At 41.6% G+C, this 22,889-nt stretch overlaps 1 protein-coding gene across 4 annotated transcripts in view; it reads left to right on the top strand.

Annotated features, from left to right (window-relative positions):
* The first annotated feature begins 8,839 nt into the window (after positions 1–8,839).
* LOC128733629 (uncharacterized) overlaps positions 8,840–22,889 on the top strand; it is a 194,928-nt gene continuing 180,878 nt past the window's right edge. For 2 of the 4 annotated variants that reach the window (XM_053827354.1, XM_053827355.1), the window contains exon 1: positions 14,731–14,844. The gene's annotated coding sequence lies outside the window, so the exon portion shown is untranslated. Of the gene's footprint in view, positions 9,273–14,730; positions 15,110–22,889 lie in introns of those variants that run through there. The other 2 variants (XM_053827353.1, XM_053827352.1) reach the window with 2 other exon arrangements.

A 22,889-nucleotide genomic window follows, 5' to 3' on the forward strand; every position in this document is an offset into this window, starting at 1 on the left:
ATGCACTACGTCGAAGTTTCTCTGTTTTCTTCGAAAAATTGATCATCAACTGGTTTACTTGTTTTTTTTTCATACTTAAGATAACCGGTTCGGTAAAAGTGATGTTTTCTTTCGACGCAATCTGTTTTTTTTTTTGCAAAATCTTGATTTCATTCAAAAATTTGACTGAACCAAGTAAAGCATTTTGCTGTCTGATATTGGGAGACGGCCCGGTGTCCTGTACTGGGTGACGGGAATCACTGCCCAAGTAACAAATTCAGTTTTATAGCGTACTTGAAGAAGTTTCCAGCATTTGCTCCTTAAAACCGTTCATAAACCTGGTAATTCTGCGAAACTGCGATAAAACAGCCATATAAAACCCTTAAAAACCAGGGAGGCCCTCACTAAAGAAGGTTCTCAAGAATATTTCCAAAGATACTTTTAAAACTTGTATCTATTTATAATGACTTCCAAGAGTCACTTGAAACTTATAGAAGACCACCACAAGTGTTGATGATTTTATGGTTGTCTTCTCAAGGAACATTTGTAAGACATCATTCACTTTTCACAGTTTTAAATTTTTTAATTGACTGAGAGCTGTAAGAGAAAAAAGCATTCACAGATATTGTTTCTCCAAAGTGGATATAAATGAAAATTGAAAATAAAAATGGTAACAACAGCAGCTGCTTTGTTTCCCACAAATGACAAATTTTGCATACCACGCTCAGTTTGCGGATGTTTTGTGACATGAAAGTTTGAAAATTTTAGCGCGCCGGTTATTTTTGCAAGATTATTGAAAAATTTAATTAATAAAAAATTTTAATAATTTCATTAAAAAGTTGATAGCTACCACATTTTTAACAAATTGCGGCAAAAATCCTTTTATATGTCCAAACATTTATTTAAAAAGATAAGATCACTTATGATATTGCCAAACACCATATTTATGATCATCCATATGCAATTGGCAACAATTTCAAATGTAGTCAAAATAGACCTGTTCGCTATTTTTTCAATGGTTTTATCTAAATCAACTAGAAAGTGATTCTTAGCCTAACATTTCTTGCACAAGACAAAGAAATTTTTTCGAAGAGGACGATAAGTGCTTCTATACTTATTGCATTCTTGAAGAAGACAAGCTGCGCTTGAATAAGAATTGTCTAAATTACTAAATTACTTAAGGGCAACAAGCTTTTTTGCAACCATTCTAGTATAAACCAAGAAAACGTCAACGAAGTGTCGATTTTTGTGCTGGAGATTTATATACTTTCCCTTAGCTTGATATTTTTAAAGTACAGCAGGGTAGCGGAAAATTTGGAAAACCCGCAACCATACCCCTACTCTCTCTCCCTCTCTCTCTCTCTCTCTCTCTCTCTCTCTCTCTCTCTCTCTCTCTCTCTCTTGCTCTCTCTCTCTTTCTTTCTTTCTTTCTCTCTCTCTGTCACACACACACAAACTCAACTCTCTCCTATTGTCTCTTTCTTATCTCACTCTATTTCTCTTTCTATCTCCCACTCTTTTTCTCGATCTCTGCCTCACATATTTTCTTTCTCGCGCTTTCTCTCTTTTCTCTCGGGAGTCGGGACCCAACACTTTCGTCCTCGTTAGCATAGAGCTCGTGTTGTTTCAAGCAGTCGTCTCCATTCAACTCGATCTTCAGGTACTCGTCGCCAATTTTCCATGTCACAGAAGTCATAAATCACTTTCGACCTGGTCGAGCCATCTTCTTGCACATTGAGCCCCACTGGTCCAGGTGCCGGTGGGGTTGTGAAAGAGAACCGTTTTTGTCGCACTGTCATCCGGCATCCTTACGAAGGGTCCGGCCCACCGTGCCCTGTGGACTTCCAGCATATGTACGATAGGAATCTCTCCAAGCAGTGCCGGTAGCTCGTAGTCCATACGCTTCCGCCACTCCCCGCTTTCAGTTTATACTCCACTAAATATCATCCGCAGCGCGTTCCAGTCGAATAGGGCAAGGACGCGTATGTTCTCCGAGGGTAGCACCACAATTTGCATGAGTAACGGCTGCCCCAAATACATGAACTCATCTACCACTTCTAGTTCGTCACCGTCAACGGTTACCGTCTGGGAAACACGAGCGTTTGTCTCCTTTGAGCTTTTCTCTTTCATGTATATGTATTATGTCTTCGATGCACTTATTTTTCGTCCAATCCTCCAAGACTCCGTTTAGCTTAGATTGCTTCCGCCGTCGCAAACTTCCTGGCTATGATATCAAAGTCATCTACAAACCATAGGTGTTGGCTACTTTTGGTAAAAATCATCTCGTTTCGATGCTCGCTCGTCGGATCACCCCCTCAAGAACGATGTTGAACAGTATGCACGATAAGTCGTCACCTTGTCTCAATCCTCGCCGCGTTTCAAAGGGACTCGAGATTGTCCCCGAGATGCGCACGAAACACATCACTCGATCCAATGTAGCTCTGATCAGTCGCATCAGTTTATCCGGAAGCCATGTTCGTGCATTATCTGCCATAACTAGTCTCGATCGACTGTAACGTATGCTGCTTTGAAATCAATAAAGATGTGATACGTTCGTTCGTCTACCGCCTTACGAAAACCGATGCACGCTTATTCATCTACTGACACTGACAACTAGAAGCTAGAAGGCCATACTAATATCGACTGCCCCGAGTTGCCGAGCCGTGTTCCAACCAAAGCGTCTCCAAGTCCAAGGCCTTCCTGTGTACCGTGCTCAACATTTTTTTTTTAACGAGTAGAGAAATCTGCTATCAGACACCTGAGAAGACAACTCAGGGAGTGGGGTTTGGTATCCCGACCCCCCTACTGGGGCGTGAGGATCCAGACCCACTAAAACCCTACTCGAGTCTCCAGCCTCAATGCCCCCTGGCACCACCTTATCGGTATTACTTCAGGGAGGAGCTACTGTGCTTAACGCACACTCTTAGATAACTACTGGACTATGGTAGTTAGGCTGTTTATTCGCCGTTGATCGGCTTTCCAGCGGTTTTGTAGCTCAAGTACTATTTGGGTAGCAGCCGAATTGACCGCTACTCAGACGTCCGAGCTAGAACACATCCTTTGGACTAAGTTATCTGGAGTAGTGTCTTGTCCGCTCACTACCATCATGTTGCTTCTCATGCCCGCGAAACGAGGGCATATGAAGAAAGCATGTTCTGCAGTTTCCTCAACGTCCGCGCATTCGGGACACGCGGGGGACTCCGCATGCCCAAACTTGTGCAGATACTGTCTAAAACAACCATGCCCTGACAGAATTTGTGACAGGTGGAAGTTGACTTCGCCGTGACGCCTGTTGAGCCACCCGGATAGTTCCGGGATAAGTCGATGTGTCCACCGGCCTTTTGTGGAATTAGACCATGCCCGCTGCCATGTGATCATCGAGATCGATCTTGTGGTACTCCGTATGCCTCTAGTTCCACGTTGGTTGAAGCGCTCTACGTCCTCGCTGATGATGATACCAATAGGCATCATACCCGCTAAGACGCAGATTGCGTCATGTGAAACTGTGCGATACGCACTCGCCACTCTTAAGCACATGAGACGATAGGTGCTTTCCAGCTTGGCTAGATAGCTTTTGGTACCTAACGCCGATGACCACACCGGCCCGCCATACCTGAGTATGGACTGGACCACGTTGGCTAATAGCCTTCGCTTGCTGCCATATACCGCAGAGCTATTAGACATCATACGAGACAATGCCGAAATAGCTATGGAAGCCTTCTTGCAGGCATAGTCGACGTGGCTCCCGAACTTGAGCTTGTCGTCGACCATGACTCCCAGAAGTTTTAAGGACCGCGTTGACGAAATAGTGCAGTCCCCAACGCTGATATTTGCTTGCTGTACCGACTTGCGGTTGTTTACCACGATAACCTCTGTTTTATGATGCGTTAGCTCCAGTTTCCTGGATCGCATCCAATCTTCAACAATGCTTATAGAGTGGGCAGCCGTCAACTCTACCTCTCTGATAGATTCACCATAGACTTCCAAGGTGATGTCATCCGCAAAACCGACCGGGAACTTTAGCTTCAACACCTCGTCATACATGACGTTCCACAACACCGGGCCCAGTATGGAACCTTGCGGAACCCCTGCGGTGATTGGAACGCACTTCTGACCCTCCTCCGTGTTGTAGCATAGCACACGATTCTCGAAATAATTTTCCAGGAAGTCGCAACTGTTTTCACCTATGAGGTATTCAGCATTAATTTCGTTGCTCTTGCAGCGAGTACTCAACATGCCCAAAGCAATCCGTTTAATGTTTGTTGTAGAGAGTTTAACAATATCACAGAGGGCTACATTTTGATATAAGTAAAATAACCTTTAAACATAGAATAAGTAGTATGTAGCAACAATCTGTACGAATTAATCGAAGACTTGTAAAGTAAATTAAATTAAAATAGATACGTGGGCTTAGGCAGCGCGAGATCCGCGAAACTTCGTTTTTACTGAAATCAAAAGAAAATAGGCGAAATTTACCATAGTGTTAACTGTTGTTCAATGGCGAACTACCATAAAATCTAAGGTAAATTTCGTACCATTTTGTTAAATTTCGGAAAACACGAAATTTCTCGAAATCTCGCAGAGGCTTAACGTCGGCACGTTGTACTCCCAACAGTTCCGCAAGATCTGTTCGTGATAGTAAAGAAGAGTCGACTTTCTATATGAACGTGATCAATCTGGTTACGTTGGTCAAGTGATTCCAGGTGGCTTTGTGGATATCTTTGCATGGGAAAAAGGTGCTTTGGATCACCAGGCCTCGGCAAGCTGCGAAGTTTATTTAATGTTGGCCATTCGAGTCGATGTGCAGGCTATGTGGTCCTATCACCGGTCTATACATTTCTTCCCAACCAACCTGGACATTCATATCTCCTATGACGATTTTGGAGACCCGTGGCGAGCCGCTGTCGTACGTTGCTTCCCGTAAAATACTTCCTGCTTGTCGTCGGGTCTGCCTTCGGGCGGGTAGTGCACGTTGATGATACTGAATTGAAGAAACGGTCCTTTATCCTCAACAGACACATTCTCTAGTTCCAATCTATCACGCGATTGTGCATTCTGCTTGACACCGCAAAGCCCGTTCCCAGCTCATTGGTAGTGCCACCGCTCTGCTAAAACTGGGTCTCTCCGCCGTGAGTCTTCCAAACCTTCTCTCCTTTGGGCCAAATTCCCTGCAGAGCTACGTTGTCGACTTTACGGGGTTCAAGTTGTTCGAGCAGCACCCGGTCGTCACTAGCGAAATTTAGCGGCATGCAATGCCAAGTACCGAGTATGAATTTGTCGTCCTAATTTCGTCGCCTAGGTCAATGCCGAATATTCCGATCCGTATCTGCTTGAATGTTTGTACTAAGGTGGGTTTAGGTAGATTCCTTACTAGGGCAACGCTTCCGAGTCTCATCAAGGGGCTGCCATATTATAGTGCCGAGACAACACTATGCCTCCTTCCCCGTTGGTATACGACCTTAGCTTCCACTAAGGTTGCTCGTATTCCGGCTGGTACCACGAGGAGATTGGGATAGGAGTTACTGGATAAGAGGCTGAGGACTACTAGGGAGTCTGTACTCGCTTTATCTAGCCATTCATCATCGACGTTGAAGTAGAGCAGAAAAATCAGAGGGCTAATGTGGCTTCTGTGAGGGAGGACAATGCTCAATAGCTATTTGACCGATAGTATCCGACGGCAATCACCAACTGTCGATTGGTGAGATATTACCGAAGCCATTGCAAAAGATTATCACTAACACTCAGTCTATGCAGTTTTTCAATTGCGATGGCGTAGTTTATCATACAGAAAACTGCGGACAAGTCGGTATATATGGCATCTGTTTCAACTCATTAGGCTGTACTTTCCATCATGTACAGCTAAACAGCAGATTATTATTAGTAGAGCACCCGGAAGTAATGCCTTGTTGATCGGCACTCAGATATTGTTTGCCGTGAGAAAGAAAGGGTTCCATGAACACCAGTTCAAATAACTTATTGAGACTGCACTCGGCGATGTGATTCTTCTATAATTGTTTACATTGCGTTTGGTTCTTTTTTTAATGGACAACAAATATAAGTGCAAATTTCCAACATGATGGGAAAACGCCACTTGAGTTGGACTTTCAGAATAGACAGAGTGAACATAACGGCGTTAGTAACCAGGTTATGTGCCTCTTCCAAAATACAGAAGGAACTCGTTCGGGCCCGGGATTGAAGGACAACTTAAGTACGGTCGCGGACTTCGAAATCATCTAGTTATCAATATCAATGGCATTCAGCGTTTGGCCATATGTTGAGACATTGCTCGCTGCAAGAGCAACGCGATTAATGCTGAATACCTCGTAGGTGAAAACACTTGCGAACTTCTTGGAAAATAAACGGAATGTATCCTAAGGAGCAGCAGCAACTGCCCCGTTGTATCTATGGAATGGTCGCGAGGCCAGACGCTCGGTGTTGCTCGTTTACATAGTTACATAAGGACTTCAGATGAAGCCTGAGTGCACCTTGAAAAGCATCGCCTGTATATAAGTAATTTATGTTCTTCAGCTTTTTCATGGCCTTGATGAGCAGCTGCTTCTCGTTTTGGCCACGGAATTATTAGAGGAGATCTTTTGAGATTCACTCAGAAATTTTCTATCCTCAGCAGTTGGAAGACATTGGGAGGGTTGACGGTCTTCAATACACCGTCTATCTTCAGCCGGTCTATTTTTTCCAGTGAACCCTCTAAATAATGTACCGAAGTCAGGTACATTATGTCTCCCTATTTACCGCAAGCTTGGACACTCCCTTCTCGCTGATCGTCAGCTACTGAATGACCTTCTTCGGGAACTTGCTGTGGAAGATATATTTAATGTCATCGCTTACCTCCTTGGTAGGGGACGTAAGGCACCCGGTCCCCTACCAGTCGTTGCCGTCCAGCATCAAGTTGGTCTCGTCATCCATTTTGAGATGATGTTTTTCAACAGTGCCTTTAGCCAATCCTTCTGGGTGATTGCCTGCTGCTCAGACACGGTCGGCTCGTCTGACGCTTTCACATAGAATTGACCATTTTAGTCAGTTACTTCTTCAGCGTTTGGCCAGTTGCTTCAACTTCTCGACCCAAGATGCAAAACGATGATGTAACCTTACTTTCGGTCTTCAAGTTTAGCTTCTGCTGCACCGTCCTGGGAACCAGGCTTCCGTTCGACGTCCTCATCCCGAAGGGAGAGGGTGTTGTAAATGCTGGAGGGACTATATCTGGTGGACACGTAGTAACACCACGATGTCTAACTTTTTCGTTCCGGAGGGAAACTGGTTGTACGAACAAACATCTTTTTATCGACCAAGGCTAAGGTTCCGGCCATCTGCCGTAAGGTTACCCGGTAGAGAGTCGAAATATTTTTGTAAAAGGCTTAATAAATGTAGGATTCAAGGAAAATTAGTTTCATTCAATTCATTATAGATTTTTTTATATAACTGTACTTTTTAAGAATCGACGGAAGGAACGGTAGCAGAAAGAATTAAAACTAATGTGTTGATAGTATCTCAAGGGAGATAAGGTTTAAAGGTCATTGCAGCAACGTTTATTAAGTGTGTATAACGTACCTCATAATCCAATGGGTAAGAGTGGGTAAAGAGGTAAGAGAGGATTTCCATATGATGACTCATAACTGAGTAAACTGACTGACAGTGATCGTTAATTAGGTCGTCGTCTCGAACTCGATCTGATGCGATGTCGGTACTAGACACATACATAAGAGTGCGATCACTCACCTTGCTGACCGTCCACACTTATTCTACATAGTTCCATGAGTTGTTCTCGATGGCTCCAATTTCCAAATCACGGCAAACCGCTAGATTTGCGACTATTAAGCCATCCTGGCTTCAGGCTGCTAAACAGGAAAGATATTGAGAAGTGAGTAATGAGATGTGACTCAATGCAGTTGTATTGAGCAGTTCAATACAATCTTATATTTAACATGCTTTTCAAAATAAATCTTTTTCGCTAGCCCATAAGCACTTTTCATGAGAGTATATCATTAAAAAAATTTAAGTGAAAATAAAAAAATTATGATAAACATAGCTTTTGTCTATAATGGTAAACATACATCATACTAGCCGTCTTTATGGCATTCATATGAATGGCAAACGTTTGTATGACTACTGTATGTATGGCTAGTATGCGTGCATATGTTCTTAGTCTCATAGAAACACGCTTTCCACATCAGACAGCGAATTTGAACTATTTGAAAATAAAGACGGCCGTGTACAGGTAGGAAAAAGATACTCCTCGGATTTCGCGGCGGTATACTGCTAGTCACAAGCTTAGCAACCGAACGCTTCACGATACAGGGTCCGTGCGAAACAGACATGCTTAAGTAGACCTCCCATGTGCAGCGCCAATTTCGCGTCTTGCGTATGTGCCAACAAGCGTATGCTAAACCGTCGAAAAGTGACAACAAAAGAGCATGCTGCAGACAGTTTGTAATACTGACCCACTTTTGTCACTAAGGTGAGAGGGGTGTGCAGTTTAAGGCAACACTCACCTACAAATGACGATTCTCACAGCACCGCACCGTAACTTACAGAGTGGGAAGGGTGAGTAGCATGATACCTGTGCCTCTTAGCTCTATTACTGCGTTTTGGGTAGCTCACGGCTGTTACGTGATGCTGGAGAGCGGCGATGCACATTACGTATTGTGCGTGAGTGTTACATCACACCACCTACGCCCGCTATGAGTAAACAACAAGAGCAAGAGAGCACTGCTAGTGCGTGAGTGTCCTAATTAGATCGCGCTCGACACTCGAGTGTCGTCTCGCACTGGCTGGCGTGGCGACTGATTTGAGCCGACACTCGACTCGCTCATTCGGTGCGAGTACGTGGAACAGTTCGGTTGACAGTGTAGTGTTTCATTTTCGCTCAACGTTCGCGCGTGCTTCGCCTGTAGAAGCGTTTCATATAGAACTGAGCACCGTGTATACTCGGGAAGACACATACAACGGAAGCCAGAAGACGACGGATGTTGCTAAATGCTGAATGGAAGCAGCCCAAACTGGCCCAGCCGAGATCAAGAGTGTGTGTATTGTTATTTAACTAGAATTTGATTTTGAATTTTGTGTATCAAGGAAGAGTAAAGAGTAAGCAGTTTGAAACGCTTAATACTGCTATCTGCAAAGTGAAGTTTGTGACTAAAGAGTGAGAAAATGATGAGACTGTAAGAAATAAGTGAAATTTCGGTGAACGACAAGGAAAAGGACCAGGATCAGTCGGTGCTCTGCTGCGGAAGATAATTTTTGATGATATAATCAGTCGATTACTGTACCGTTCAAAGGTGAGCTCGCCTAGTAGTCTCAGATGGGTAGTTAAGTAATCAGAAAGAGCAAAAGTGTGTGATAATGTTAGATTGATTGTGAGAATTCTGGAACAACGACGCATTTTGGGTTTTACGTGATTACCTAACCAAATTGAGATTACACAAACGTCTTCGTCGCTAGTACTGAAAAAGGATTACGTATTCTGTTGCTGCTTCTGCTGCCGTTCGTCGAAGTCACTCACTGGTTCTCCATTCGCTAGTGCACGCGTTCTCCAGCAGTGAAAAAGGTCTCTCTCGTGAGCAGAACGCCGGTTGTGAGTTTTTATGATTCTTGAGGTGTGTGAGGGTGTGCGTGCGTGATGTTCCAGCGTGCAGAGAGTGAGTACTGAATCTCTGTTTTGATGCCGCTACGCGGTAGAATGTTTTTCCACGCGGCGCAGGAAAACATTCTGGAGTTCTTCGCGAGTGAGTACTCTTGTGCTCGTGAACGCCTCTCCTGCTCCAGTCGATCGCAGCTCCATCGAACGAGCGTGACGTGTAGTAAAGAGTGAGTGGTTGGCGTGTCGTAACTTCTGGATGTGTTTGTTTTAGAATTACATGCCGTTTTTATGCTGCTGGTGGCATTTGTGCCTTCGACTTCTTGGTGACATAACTCAAAAAAGTGTCTTGGTGGTGTTACATAACAGAACGTGCTGCTTCTGTTGCTATAGGCCGCAAAGCGTGTCCTAATTTGCGAGAGCGGTGATTAAATTTGGCTGATTTTCTGTCACGAAGGACGAACTTTATGTGGTAATAAATGTGAAGAGCTGGGCAGCAATCTAACACAACGAGAAAGTTCAAAAGTTCAAGCGCTGCTGCGTGAAGAATTGGCAGAAGAGAACTGCTGTAAGTGCGAGATGCCTGTTTACATAACAATCGGGAGAACGATTTGTAATGCCACGCTGTGCTTGCGTAGCGATTTTTGTTTCATTTTGATACATTCTGCGTCGTATAACAAGTGGTCGGTGATAGTTTCTTGAGTCAACCAATTTCCCCTCAGTGATTCACGAAGCTAATCATTTTACTATAGCATTATATGGGAGCAACACCGGAGGCAGTACAGTGAGTGAGATAAGCGTTTATAAATAAGCGGCAAAAGCGTTTCAGGAAAAAAATACACAAAGAGTGTTCTGTCATCACCGCTAGAAGTATGTTGTGTGACTAATCTACAATTCCCCCCCTCTTCGTAATTGCTGGGAGGTCGGCACGAGGGGGCCAATTGTGTTCGGTTTTGGAAAAACAAACCGCGATGACAACGACGGCGTCGACAGCAGCCTGTTACACAACCCGGTCATAACAGGCACAGTAGCTGTCGTCGTGCCTGTGTGTGTTATGCAAATGTTCGTTGAGGGTTGTTATGGAGCTGTGAACGAGTTATGCAACAGTTTTTTTTCTCGTCAAAAGTCGTGTTTCTCTCACTGTTTCTCATTTTGCGATTTGCAGCAGCAGCAGCAGCAGAATCGGTTCCAGAGTTTTGCGTTTTGCTAGTGGTAGTGTTAGTGGTGCTTACGGAGTAGAGGCTGGATACCGGGAGAGAGGGCACAGTTTGTTGGGACAATTCCAGTGGCCGTGATAATATTTCCGGCAGGAGATCAGATCAATTCGTGCGCTCATTTAACTTGTAATAATCCAATATTCAATCCTGAAAGGGTTATCATCAGAGCATAGGCCTAAAAGAGCAGTAATGTAAGAAGGGAGCGATTTGGATATGTGTGAAAGTGTTTCTCTACTAAGACAGGGTTGGTTTAGTGAAATAAGCTTATCGACTGAAATGGGCATATTAGCGGGGAAGACAGTTTATTAACCCCTCGAAAAGAAAACAGATATGTCCAGTAGGGGTGCCCAAGTTGCTCGCGGTATTGTGAAATATAATGATATTAGGTGCACAACTAAGTTCACACATTTTTTACGAAAAAGCAACTTTATTAAGAAAAAATGGTTAGAAATGAATCATTCAAAATAACGCCCATCGTTAGCTACAACTTTTTTCCGTCTTTCTGGTTAAGTTGTATTACTGTTAAGGTAAACGGCTTCGTCTTATGAGTCTATTCACGATTCAAACCATTTTATTGATGCCCCCATATGATCGGAATTGCTAATTATCCAGACCATGTGCCATCGAACGGAACACGTAATTATCGGACGGCGTAATACTTGAGAAATATGACGTGTGGGATAGGACGTGCCATTTAAGTGTTTTCTAGTAGGTTTTTGCGAGTTTGGCAACGTGAGACCGTGCGTTGTCATGCTGTAGAATCACTTACTCGTGCCGCTGCTCATTGTGGTCGTTTTTCGCGCAGTTTTTTCGACTCAGTCGCATCAATGGAATTCGATTCCATTCTCCCGTGATGATTTTGTTCGGCTTTAGTAGCTCTTGATAAAAAGCATTGATGTGGTCCCAAATACTCAGCCGAGCTAGATAACCTAGAATTCTGACTGGGAAAGTTTCATGGCTTTATTTTCTTTGGATTGCTATAATGAATGATATGCCAGAATCTAAATCTAATTCAGCAGTCTTCTTTATTTTACATTTAAATTTGTCTTATAGTTGTAAGCCTCCTAGGCACAATCTAACAACTAAGACTTGAGAAAAATAAATTGCACAGCATTGAACTCTGTTTTGAAAGTGCTTGGCATAGAAAATATCGAGACACCGATTGAATTGTTCGTTTTTTACTAAGCAATATATCGAAGCTATCGTAGCCATAAGACCGGAGCCTATAATCGTAACCAAAGTGATCACGATCGTTGATTTTCACCCATGATGCAAACGCGACATGAAGAACCGCTTTTATTCTACATTGGATTTTTGTGGCGGGGGGGCTTTTTGTGGTTCGGTGTTTCGCACTGGACAGCCCCCTGAAAAGGGCTAGATGGAGACTCAACGTCTGCCCGCACGACCGTGCAGCTGAAAATCTCGCCTAAACGCAAGACCGCGAACAGAAAATAGGTCAGAGTATTCTAGATCCACAAGAATTTCCAATTAAGCAGGGACAAAAGTGCCTCACAGCAGAGAATAAATCAAGTAAACTCCAGTAAACTCCAGTACATCTAAAAGTGCTTGGGAAACCAGTGAAAACCCCTTGCGTTCCAATGTCGTCCCTATTCTTGTAGTTTTCCAATAAGTTTTTGCAATTTTGATTAGGCATCCTTACCCGACCTGCCCTAAGTGGACTAGCCGCCCCTGTAAAAGACACGGCCATCCGCAGTAGCGGTATTTGTCGGTACTGGTGCGCTAATGGAGGGGTTCTGAAGTGTACTCAATATGACCGACTATCGTTTTTCGGGCATAGCGGAGATTACTGGTGGATTATATACCTCGATATAAGACAGCATCGTCATAAAACAACCTCGATATAAGACAATTCGATAAAAGGCAATTTTTATCATATATCGAACAAATCCCTTTGACATAGCTGGTAACGATACCAAAGCTAGTATTCCATTCCAAAATCGGCACCACGAAGATTTTCATTATTTCTAAATAACCCTAAAAATCGTAAAAAATTAATAGTTCAAACAATAATAAATAGTGCAAGAAGCGTAATTCTCAACACAGAGCAAAGTTGGCGACTGCTAATGCAAATTGTTTGGAAAAAAAATCGTGTTTCGATATAAGACAATTTCGATATAAGATAACTTTTTGAAATTATAAATTGTGTTATATCGAGGTATCCCTGTAATCGTGCTTTGGTTCGAGTTATTGCCTATTGAAAATATTATTGCGACTACCAAGAACTTCTGTGCCATTACAGTAAGCTAGTGATCCCGTTTAGCGTAAGTTTCTGTTATTAAGGGTGGTGTAATATTACAATGATGTTAGGTGTGGAGTCAAGAGGCAGATAGTGTCTACAGAAAGGCCCTTTTACAGATTTCATACAAAATTCGCAATCTACAATATGCTAATTTTTCCGGCGACACTCTACGGCTACGTGTAAGCTCAAGGAAAAAAAAAACAGACGAGCTTTTGGTGATTACGAGGATAAGAACCTACGATAAATTCAATTGGCGAAAACTCTCCCGTAAAATCGAGGATTCTCCGATATCCTATGAAAGTAGTCAGCGTTGGATGCTGAAAGATAAATGGTGGTCATTCCAAACGAGTTGTTACGTTATTTGTAGCTGCTGAGTTACTTAAAAACGCCAACAAAGAAATGAAAAAAAGATTTGGGATCTATATCCATTTCTCCGTAAATTATGGCTATTCTAGAAAAATCTTGTCTGACCTCCCAGTTAGCTTAACAGCTCGTTTGAGAGTTGTTTCGCTTTTTAATGTACCTTTGTAATAAGAAGAATTTTATTTATTATAGAGCATAACAAAAAATGTCGGTGTCGAAACAATGTTCCACAAGGACTTCATTTCAAATTTTTGTTTTTCGCTATAGTAATAAATATTTCTCACGAAGTGACCTGTTAGCTTTTTAAAATTTTTGATTATATTGACCACCACCGGTAAAAAAGCTCAGTCATAACATTTGCAAAATGCTCCTATCTCGTTGCCTTCCAATTAGATTAAATCTCGATATCAAATAAACTTTTTATTGCCAAAAACGGCAAGGCACTGTATTCCACTTTTAATATTCACCCGTCACTCGCACAACCTTGCACACGGTTAGCGTTCTTAAATTTTGTTTAGTGCACGTTGTGTCGCCAGCAGCGTTCGTTTGCGCTTCCCATTTCCGGAAAGCAATAAACGTCAAACGACGCCTTCAACCAGATTCAGAGCACCAAAATTTTGCAGACGTTTAATTTCCTCTAAATTTAGTCATGCATCATTACCAGCAGTGGACCCATTCCGGGCGAGTTTAATGACCATCACCATCGGTCAGAACTTCCCAATAACATCATCACCACCAGTACCGTTGTTTACACCTGACTTCCTGACCGCCCCACCCGCCCGAAAGCGAACACACCGCGGTTCCTCGCCGCGCCTCACACTAGGTTTGCATCTTCGAGCATCCACTCTGTGGATGTGTTGGTAATGCTTACAAAATCATCCTGTCTGTGCTGCGGGGAGAAGTCGTTACGCATCACATTTTTTTCCTTGCAAAAATAAGGCCACGCTTTAGCTCACCAATACAGGGGCCGTGCGGTTGGTACACAACCCCCCCCCCCCCCCCCCGCATAGTTGCTCACCTTCTGACCATGCTTTGCTTACCGCGTGTGAGCAGTGGATGAAAAATTTTGCATCGCGTCTAACAAACTCGCGCGAGCCTCCCCCCGAATGAGCGAGCTCTTCTGTTGAGCACTAAAAAAGTGGAGCGTGTTTTACTCGTATAAACAGAGAATCACTCAAACTCTCATTCCACACGTTGTATGAGACTCGAGAGACGGTGTGAGACTTGCGCGTGAGAGCAGACGGCTGTGAGTTGTGAGTGAGTGCCATGTGCGCGGCGCCGACTTGTTAGTCCACATCGACCTAGCCGCTTGTTCAGTCGGTTTGTTCTAGGCGTCTACGCGAGATCGGATTTTCCGTTTGCGCGGCTTCTGTTTCGGTCGTGTGCTTCTGCCCCTTTGCGCGTACGTGTGTAGTGCGAACCCTGTAGAGAAGGTCGTGTATATCGATATAGAATTTAGCCCTGTAGGTTATGTGTGTCTGAATTGGGAAGCGTCGTCGTACGGGTTATGTAATTCCAAACTTTTGATTGCAAGTTTTGTGCGGCACTGTTGGACCCCGTTTGGGATTTGTAGGGACTAACGTGTCAAGTGCGGTTTTAAAATCAGGATTGCGGGTGGTCTCCCGGTCCATTACCGATTCATGGGCCAGTCTGTCGTGAAGCCGTGAATGATTCGCCGGGTGTTGCACGTTCCATATGGTGAGAGGAAGCGTCAATTTTGCATAAAATATGAAAACACTTGTCAGTGGATGTGGCATCCTAATGGCGCATAAAATGTAATGCTTTATGTTTGTGTCTTGATTTCGCAACATTCGCCAGAACGGAATGTAAAACGGTCTACTGGTAGGGCGCAGAACGGCGACGACGGCAGGCATCGTTACTTAGCAGGATCTCTCGGCTCGAGAACTCGCAGCTGTATAGGCAGGCAGGCACGGCGCAAGAGTTACATAATAACTTTGACGTGTGTCTCGTAGTACGTAGCTCTGGCGATACTTGGTTCGGTTGGCTCGGAAAGCTGTTCTGTTCTGTTCTGGTGACTGTTAATGGGTGGTGGACGAAATGAAATCCCTGTGTGAACTGTGAAATAGGAAAGCCCGGTGCAGTGAGCAGCAGCAGTGCTCGTACGTGTGGAATCGAACTCGTACAATGGCGATGACAGGGTATATGCGTTCGGTTCACCGCAATACTGGTGCTGGTAAATGGTTTTGAAGAAATACGTCTGAACTGTGATTAGCGGTTGTGAAATGTGGTTCTGCGGTATTTGTACTTCTTTCCATTAATATTTTGTCCTACGATATTTTAACAACTTTCCGTACTTTTATGGGTACTTTTTGTGAGAATCATTGTCTTAACAATGACAACTACGAGTGTTTATAAACTTTTACCTCTGTTTTTTGACGAATTCCGCCTTCTGATGACCTATTTATAAAGCGGAAAAAATTGTAACAAAAGATGACCATGAAATATAATTTCCTTTAGCTAAAAATAATCTTCAAAAGTTATGAGATTACGTAATATTTTGCAACTTTTCACTAAAATCGTTTTTCACTAAAAAGTTTTTCGTTCGGATTCTGAATTCTGGTAGATCATTTGAATTGACTGATAAAAGATTCGAAATTGATTTTACGCTAGTATAGTCACCCCTTCCATGAATTGTGATACCCATTTGTAGGGGCGACTATTCAAACACTAACCCGATTTAAGGAGCATATTTCAAAAGTAACAAAAACTACGAAAGAACTACAGGAGAAAGAAGTTTACCATTTCAAATCCAAAGCACCACCGAGCACATTTTCATAGAAGAACATCCCATTACTTCTGAAAACATCAACCTTCTCCGCCCGTCAGTAATATTTAGAAGCTGGATCCTGGATGGTGCCGAATCTCTTGAAATTTAAAAAAAAATCATCCAAACTTCTTAATAAGCGGGTAGTAACATCTCACCGCTCTTCTACCTATTAGGTGCTTAAAATTGGTTGTATTTTTTTTTTTTTTACGTAGGACTACGTCTTACGGCAAGGTTTGGGATAGGGTGTCATTCCGAAAAATCGAAAAATGCGAGCGTCTCGAAAAATGATAGGTTTTGAGCACTAATAACTTAGCGGTTTCCCTAACGATTTTAAATATTTTTACACCAATCAATAGGAAAATCTTCTACGCATCATGCCCGATATAGAAACCTATTGATTTCAAAGTACGCACTATTGAAAAATTGAAATTAATGAAGCATTATCCAATTGGCAATCCACGCTTCGTGATTGGTCGTAGCGTATTTAAAAAAAAAAGTGACAAAATCTCCTTGTCGGTCAGGTCGAAGATTCTTTGCGACGATTGAACCTAGACCAATTTGATATCTGTGCTTGGGAAGTATGTCAGAAAGAGTGACAATGTCACCCCGTCCCAACAAAACTGCTTACTAACGCGATTAAACCTAGTCCAATTTTAAATCTGTGCTTGGGAAGTACGCCAGAAAGAGTGACAAAGTCTCCTTGTCCCAACAAAATTTCTTACGAACGCGATTAAACCTAGTCCAATTTAAAATCTGTGCTCGGGAAGTATGCCAGAGTGCCACCCCTCTTCTTCAACCGGTGTTATCGTTTAAACATGAAATCTAGCCCAATTTGATGTCCTTTCTATGAAACTTCATAGAAAGTGAGCGGTTACCCTTTCCTTTTACCAGCATGCATCCATATACTGCAAGAATGTGTTCGGAACTGTTGTCTTGCTCGGAAACAGGGCTGAAGGGATATTTGTGTATGTGACCTGACGCAGCAATTCTCAAAGCGAGGGAAATCAGCAACTCTCTTATCCGAGAATAGTAGTTTTGAACGTTTCATTTGCTGCTTTACCTCAGTTACCTGCCAGCAATTCCATATATAGTTACAATAGTCAAGTATTACATTTAGATTAATTTCTTTCGAAAATGATGGACAAGACAAGGCAGGAGGAATCCGTAGTGATGTCAATTTTTATTTGACCGTCAACTCGGCATGAGACAGGAAGGTACAAACTATTTTCCAAACAACTTTAACTTACTTATATAGTAGTTTGCAATCATGAAAATCAGTAAAAACTATCGACTTGCAAAAATTTGAATTATAGATCTCAACCTACAGCACAGTCCAGCCATTTTAACATAACAATTTTTTGATGTCATGAAAATCCATATATATGTAAATAGTGTTTCATGTTGAAGTAAGATTTGAGTCGCTATAAACATATATTTAAAAACAATCGAATTTTCACAACCTGCAGTTAGTCTCAACAAATCCTACATTTAGCATGATGTACATGAAAAATTGTATTATTACATACGTGGATACATGCTACTATCACTACAAAGAGACTTACGTAGTCCTGCGTCACCTATGTGGTCGTGTTTTGTACACAACCCCTCTGATTTTTGACATTGCAACTATCGGTTTGCGCACCAACCAGTTCGATTTTTTCTGATGGCTGCCTATTGGGTTTAAATAGAAGACCAGGCGCTATACCGTAAACATTCTAAGTTGTTAATACAGAATTTTGGGTTTTTAGCTAGACAATGCCTAACATTTTTAAATTATTTAAGAGTTTGTTACAGAAACATGGAATCTACCGTATTGAAATGGATTCTAAGAAAAATTTTCTAAAGTGCACCCCAATATAGAAATAAAAGACGTAGTCCTACGTCAAAACATAACAAATGCTTCACTTCCAGAACACTTCCTCGGATTCCCAGATTTACGGGAATCAGATGAACCGATCACGGTTTTGTTTTCAATTAGATATAAGAATATTTAGGTTTGTGGTAATAGTTTAACTGCCCTAAACTCTCGGGTACCAACCGAGAAACTGTGGGTTGGAGTCCCACTTACCATTAAACTACCAAATATATTTTTGGGCTCATATCGAAATTTCCCAATTTCATCCAGCCTACCATTCCTCCGTTGGAGCACGACAGAGTCAGAGGCAAGTAAAACAAAAAAATATATTAGACTACCTAATGGAAGGGTTCGGCGGTGATGTAGAGGTATCACACTACGACCGGCAATCGAGAGACGTGCGTTCGATTCCCACCTGCCATTCTACATCTAAATTTTTCAGTTCATCCAATTAATCATTTTTGACGTAGGACTACGTCTTTGGTTACTATACTGGGACTGGGTAGCACTTTGTGAAAACGAAAATAGAAATGTAACGTTTGAATGAAAGATTTCAAATGCTAATAACTACTAAACTACTGAACGAAACTGAACAATTTATATGTCGTTGGATAGATAAAATGACCAGCAATTTTATGAGGGAGTTAGCGACCAATTTTAAGGAGGGTATAAGGGGGGGGGGTTTCCATACAAATGAAATATAAATTTCCTCAAAACTCGAGAAATAATCAAGCAAAAGGAACCAAATTTGGCATGTGGAGATTTCAGAAGGCAGGATTTTTTTTCTATGGTGAATTAAGACCCCTCCCCTCTTTAAGAGGGGGACTTACTTACTTACTTATGTATCCATGTCCGCCGGTCCGGCAGAACAAAGGGATGAAAGAGGGGGACTCCCATACAAATAATATGCAAATTTCCTCATAACTCGAGAACTAATCAAGCAAAAGGAACCAAATTTGGCATGTGGAGGTTTCAGACGGCAGGATTGTTTTTCTATGGTGTACTGAGACCCTTTCCCTTTCTAAGAGGGGGGAGGGGGCTCCCATACAAATGAAATGCAAATACTTAAGAACTAATCAAGTAAATGGAAACAAATTTGGCATGTGGTGGTTTCAGAAGTCAAGAATTTTTTCTATGGTGAATTAAGACCCCTCCCCTCTTTAAGAGGGGGCTCCCATGCAAATAATATACAAATTTCCACATAACTCATCTAATCAAGCAATTGGAACCAAATTTGGCATGTGGGGGTCATTGGAGGCATGAATTTATTTTATGATGGTTTGAGGATAAGGACTCTTATACAAATAAAACAGATATTTTTGCGTATGAGCCATATTTTCTGCCATGTAACAAGCGGTAAGCTGTGAAAGTAAACTAGTAAAATCTTCTCCGAGCAAAAGACAGTGAATCGACGCCGCTAACTTACGTGCCTGTTGCCATTCATGTCAAGGGAAGAGAAGGACATTTAAATGGCACGTCATATTTGCAATGAATGTGCTTTGACTTTAATGTTATTTGTAACCAATGGCCCTTTTAAAGGCCACAAGCGAGTTATAGTAAGATTGTTGAAACATGTCAAACTACGCATAATCATATTCAATACAATAATCTGTGGGCTGGTCTTTCATTACCATTTCAACCTTTATGATGAGCAGAAGTGATTTTTAAATGAAATATCTGTCTCATTGGTTGCAGGCCTTGTACTTATGAACCCCCGCCCACGTATTTTCAAAGCGACCATTGCATTCAATGAAGAATTGAATTTGAATATTTCGCTCTTCTCTTTTAAAAATTCAATTAAACAATGGCACTAACAAATTCTCATAAACATACATATTCCAGAAATGCAGTTTACATTAGTCCTTGATCTAATGTTCTGAAATAGTCCTACGTCACCGTTTCGTGCAACCTTTAGGGCTGTATACCTTGTAGTTTTTGCATTACACATCTCCCTTTCCAAAAAACCAGTACAAAATTTCCGGATTAGCGAAATCCAGATTATCGATTCGTTGGATTATTGGGTGTCGGATTAGCGGGGTGATGTTGTAACAAATACAGTAATGTTCCGATTTTGTCAACCCCATGTTGAATTTTTGGCTGACAAAATGGGGAAACTGACAAACTTGGTAATTTGGTAAGACCTAAGACCTTGCAATGTCGAAGACTTCTACTAAAAATTGAATTTTAACCCTCAATTGATCAATCGAAGGCTCAATGAACCGGGCTCAGCACACTGGTCACTTTTTTGGTGAGCATTAGCTTGGAGCGGGAAAACTTGGTTTTAGGTTTATGGAACCATTGGAAGAGTTAAATTAACAGTTCTATCGTCCAGCGGAATTCAAGTTTTAATTAATCCCCCTAAAAGTCAAATAAAAAATTTATTTTTCTTCAGTTTTAATACAACACATTGATGTGTTCTGCAAAGTTTTACAGCATATTATTACAAGAAATTTTGCTGAAGACAGTAACCTTCTATCTCTTCACCAAAGCTAGAAAAATCCTATTTCTTATAAATGAAAAATCGTTAAAATCAGTTTTTATATTTTAACTATTTTTGTAGTTGTTGTATGACTTTTTCCAGTTTTACAAAGTTGTACAAATAGTAAAAATACACAACATTGCTGAAAATGGTATAACTCTATCTTTGCTTGTTTAAGAACTATAGAACTTTTACTACTAAAATACCCTAATTTTGACCCCGAATTACTCGTAAGAAGACATCATTTTATTCAAAAACTCTCCCCACAGAATCAGAATAGTTTCAAGCAGGCTGAAAAGTTTTAGAAATCATGTTTAAAAGCACAAGAGCTAAACAAAATTTATAGACTGACACAATTGGGATGAAAAGCTGATAAAATCGGGGGTAGACAAAATCAGGGGTAGAAGAAATCTGGAGCTGACAAAATCGGAACATTACTGTAGGTCATAAAACGATTGAGCTGACTGTTACATGACTAATTTGAGTCTATCTGAGTCGTCTAATAAGTTGATATAACTAAAGGTGTCGTAAGTGCTACTTGGGTTGACGGCGTCCTTAACTACGTCTGTAGTCTGTATGTAGTGTACGTCTATCGTTGAGACTGGCACCTCTTCCACGTTTGTCGCACCGCTCTTTTTGTTGTAAAGGTTCTCCGCCTGGGTGCTGTTCAGCTAGCGACACAGGCCTTTACGGGATGCGTTCAGTTTCTAGTAGAACTTCCGTGTTTACTGAGAACGACGCAGATGCTCCAACGCCGAATACTTCTGCTCTTCCAGGCAGCGCTTTTCGCGTGGAAGATTTGTGTCCGGTGCATCTATGTCTGTCTGTGTCTCGTAAATTTTGCACTTGTAAATAATTTATAATTATTTTGATAATTTTGCCAATGTTATCCAAGTTCTGTAAAGTTTTATCTGTTAAGAAGTTTTATTATAACCGTCGTACAGGTTTTAGCCATACGTTCTTAGGATATCATGAAATTTTGCAAACGGTCTTTGGGATGGATCTAAATGCTATGAATGCGCGATGACGAATAATTTTACGGAATAATATCAATTTGAAATCGATGAGATACAACAACAGCAAAGCAAAGCCTTGGGTTATAAAAGTCTTTAAGGTTTGACCCTTCTTTATCCACAGACTTCGCAGCCGGTTGTTAGAGCACGAAATAATTCTCGAGCTAGTGCGACGATCCAACTGACTCTAACAGCACTACCCAGCAGAGATTCTAATATATGACGACTGGCTTGTAAGACCAGCATCGTACCTCGAAACTAACAGAGTGATACAGATACAGCAACAGGTCCGTAACGAAGCCCCAGCAGTAATTTAAAATGGTTTTTATGACCAATTTTATACCGCAAATAAAACTATGAGCTCTACTAGAACTTTCGGATGATCACAATGAAACATTCTTTCGACTAAGAGGCCCATTCTTTAGAACGTGAAACGTGAACGTGCTGAAAACAGCAATAAAATCTATACTTTTCGCATAAATATAACAAATTTTCAGCAGTTTCCCTAGCTGTGCAGCATATGCGCATTAAATTTTATAGTGCATATTGGAATGATAAGTGGATAAAACTAACGCAACATCAAAATTTTGCGATATTTAAACAAAATAAATATATTTGATTAGTCAGTCTTAGTTTCTAACAAAATCATTCTAGTTGCATTCTGACATGAAAGCCGATTAATAATAACTTTATTTCTGCAACTCACAGTTTGATTTGCAGAATTGTTATTTGACGACAAAAAATGCTAGAAAACTAATATGGTAAAAAAAAGATTTTGGTGTTGAATTCTAATATTCTTCAGTATCCCGAATTCTCACAATCAACTGGTGCAAGCTAGTGTCCAGCTTTTTCAGTTATAGTTTAATAAGTTCCGCTCCGATGCCACCTCTTCCAGACGATTGTTCTTAAGCTGTTTTTTACTACCAATTTTGTTATAAAACTCCTGCAAAGTGCTGCTTCTACCTTTCACTCACCTCATAATCGGCCGTCAAGAGTCCGTCTTTCTTATCCTAACACATTTCACCTGGCAGCACGAATCCTATGCGGGATGCATGCAGTTTCTGGTAAAACTGTCGTGTCTGCAGCAATCTGAACTGTCGCGTAGCAGCAATAAATCTATTTAGTCAGGGTGTTACCATATGAATGGTTCCATAAAACTAAAAGTTTTATTGCGATTTGACAAGCAACCGTAATAAGATCAACTTTGATTGGTGCGCCATACTGTATTGCGGCGTCGCGCTTATAGTAAGTTTATAATAGATGTGTCATAGCCAACCAAGCACCCAGGAGAGTTTTACTTTATCATGATTAGAAGGAGGTGTAGGAGCAGTCGACATTCAAGC

The sequence above is a fragment of the Sabethes cyaneus genome, chromosome 2, assembly GCF_943734655.1.
Source record: "Sabethes cyaneus chromosome 2, idSabCyanKW18_F2, whole genome shotgun sequence".
Lineage (NCBI taxonomy): Eukaryota > Metazoa > Arthropoda > Insecta > Diptera > Culicidae > Sabethes > Sabethes cyaneus.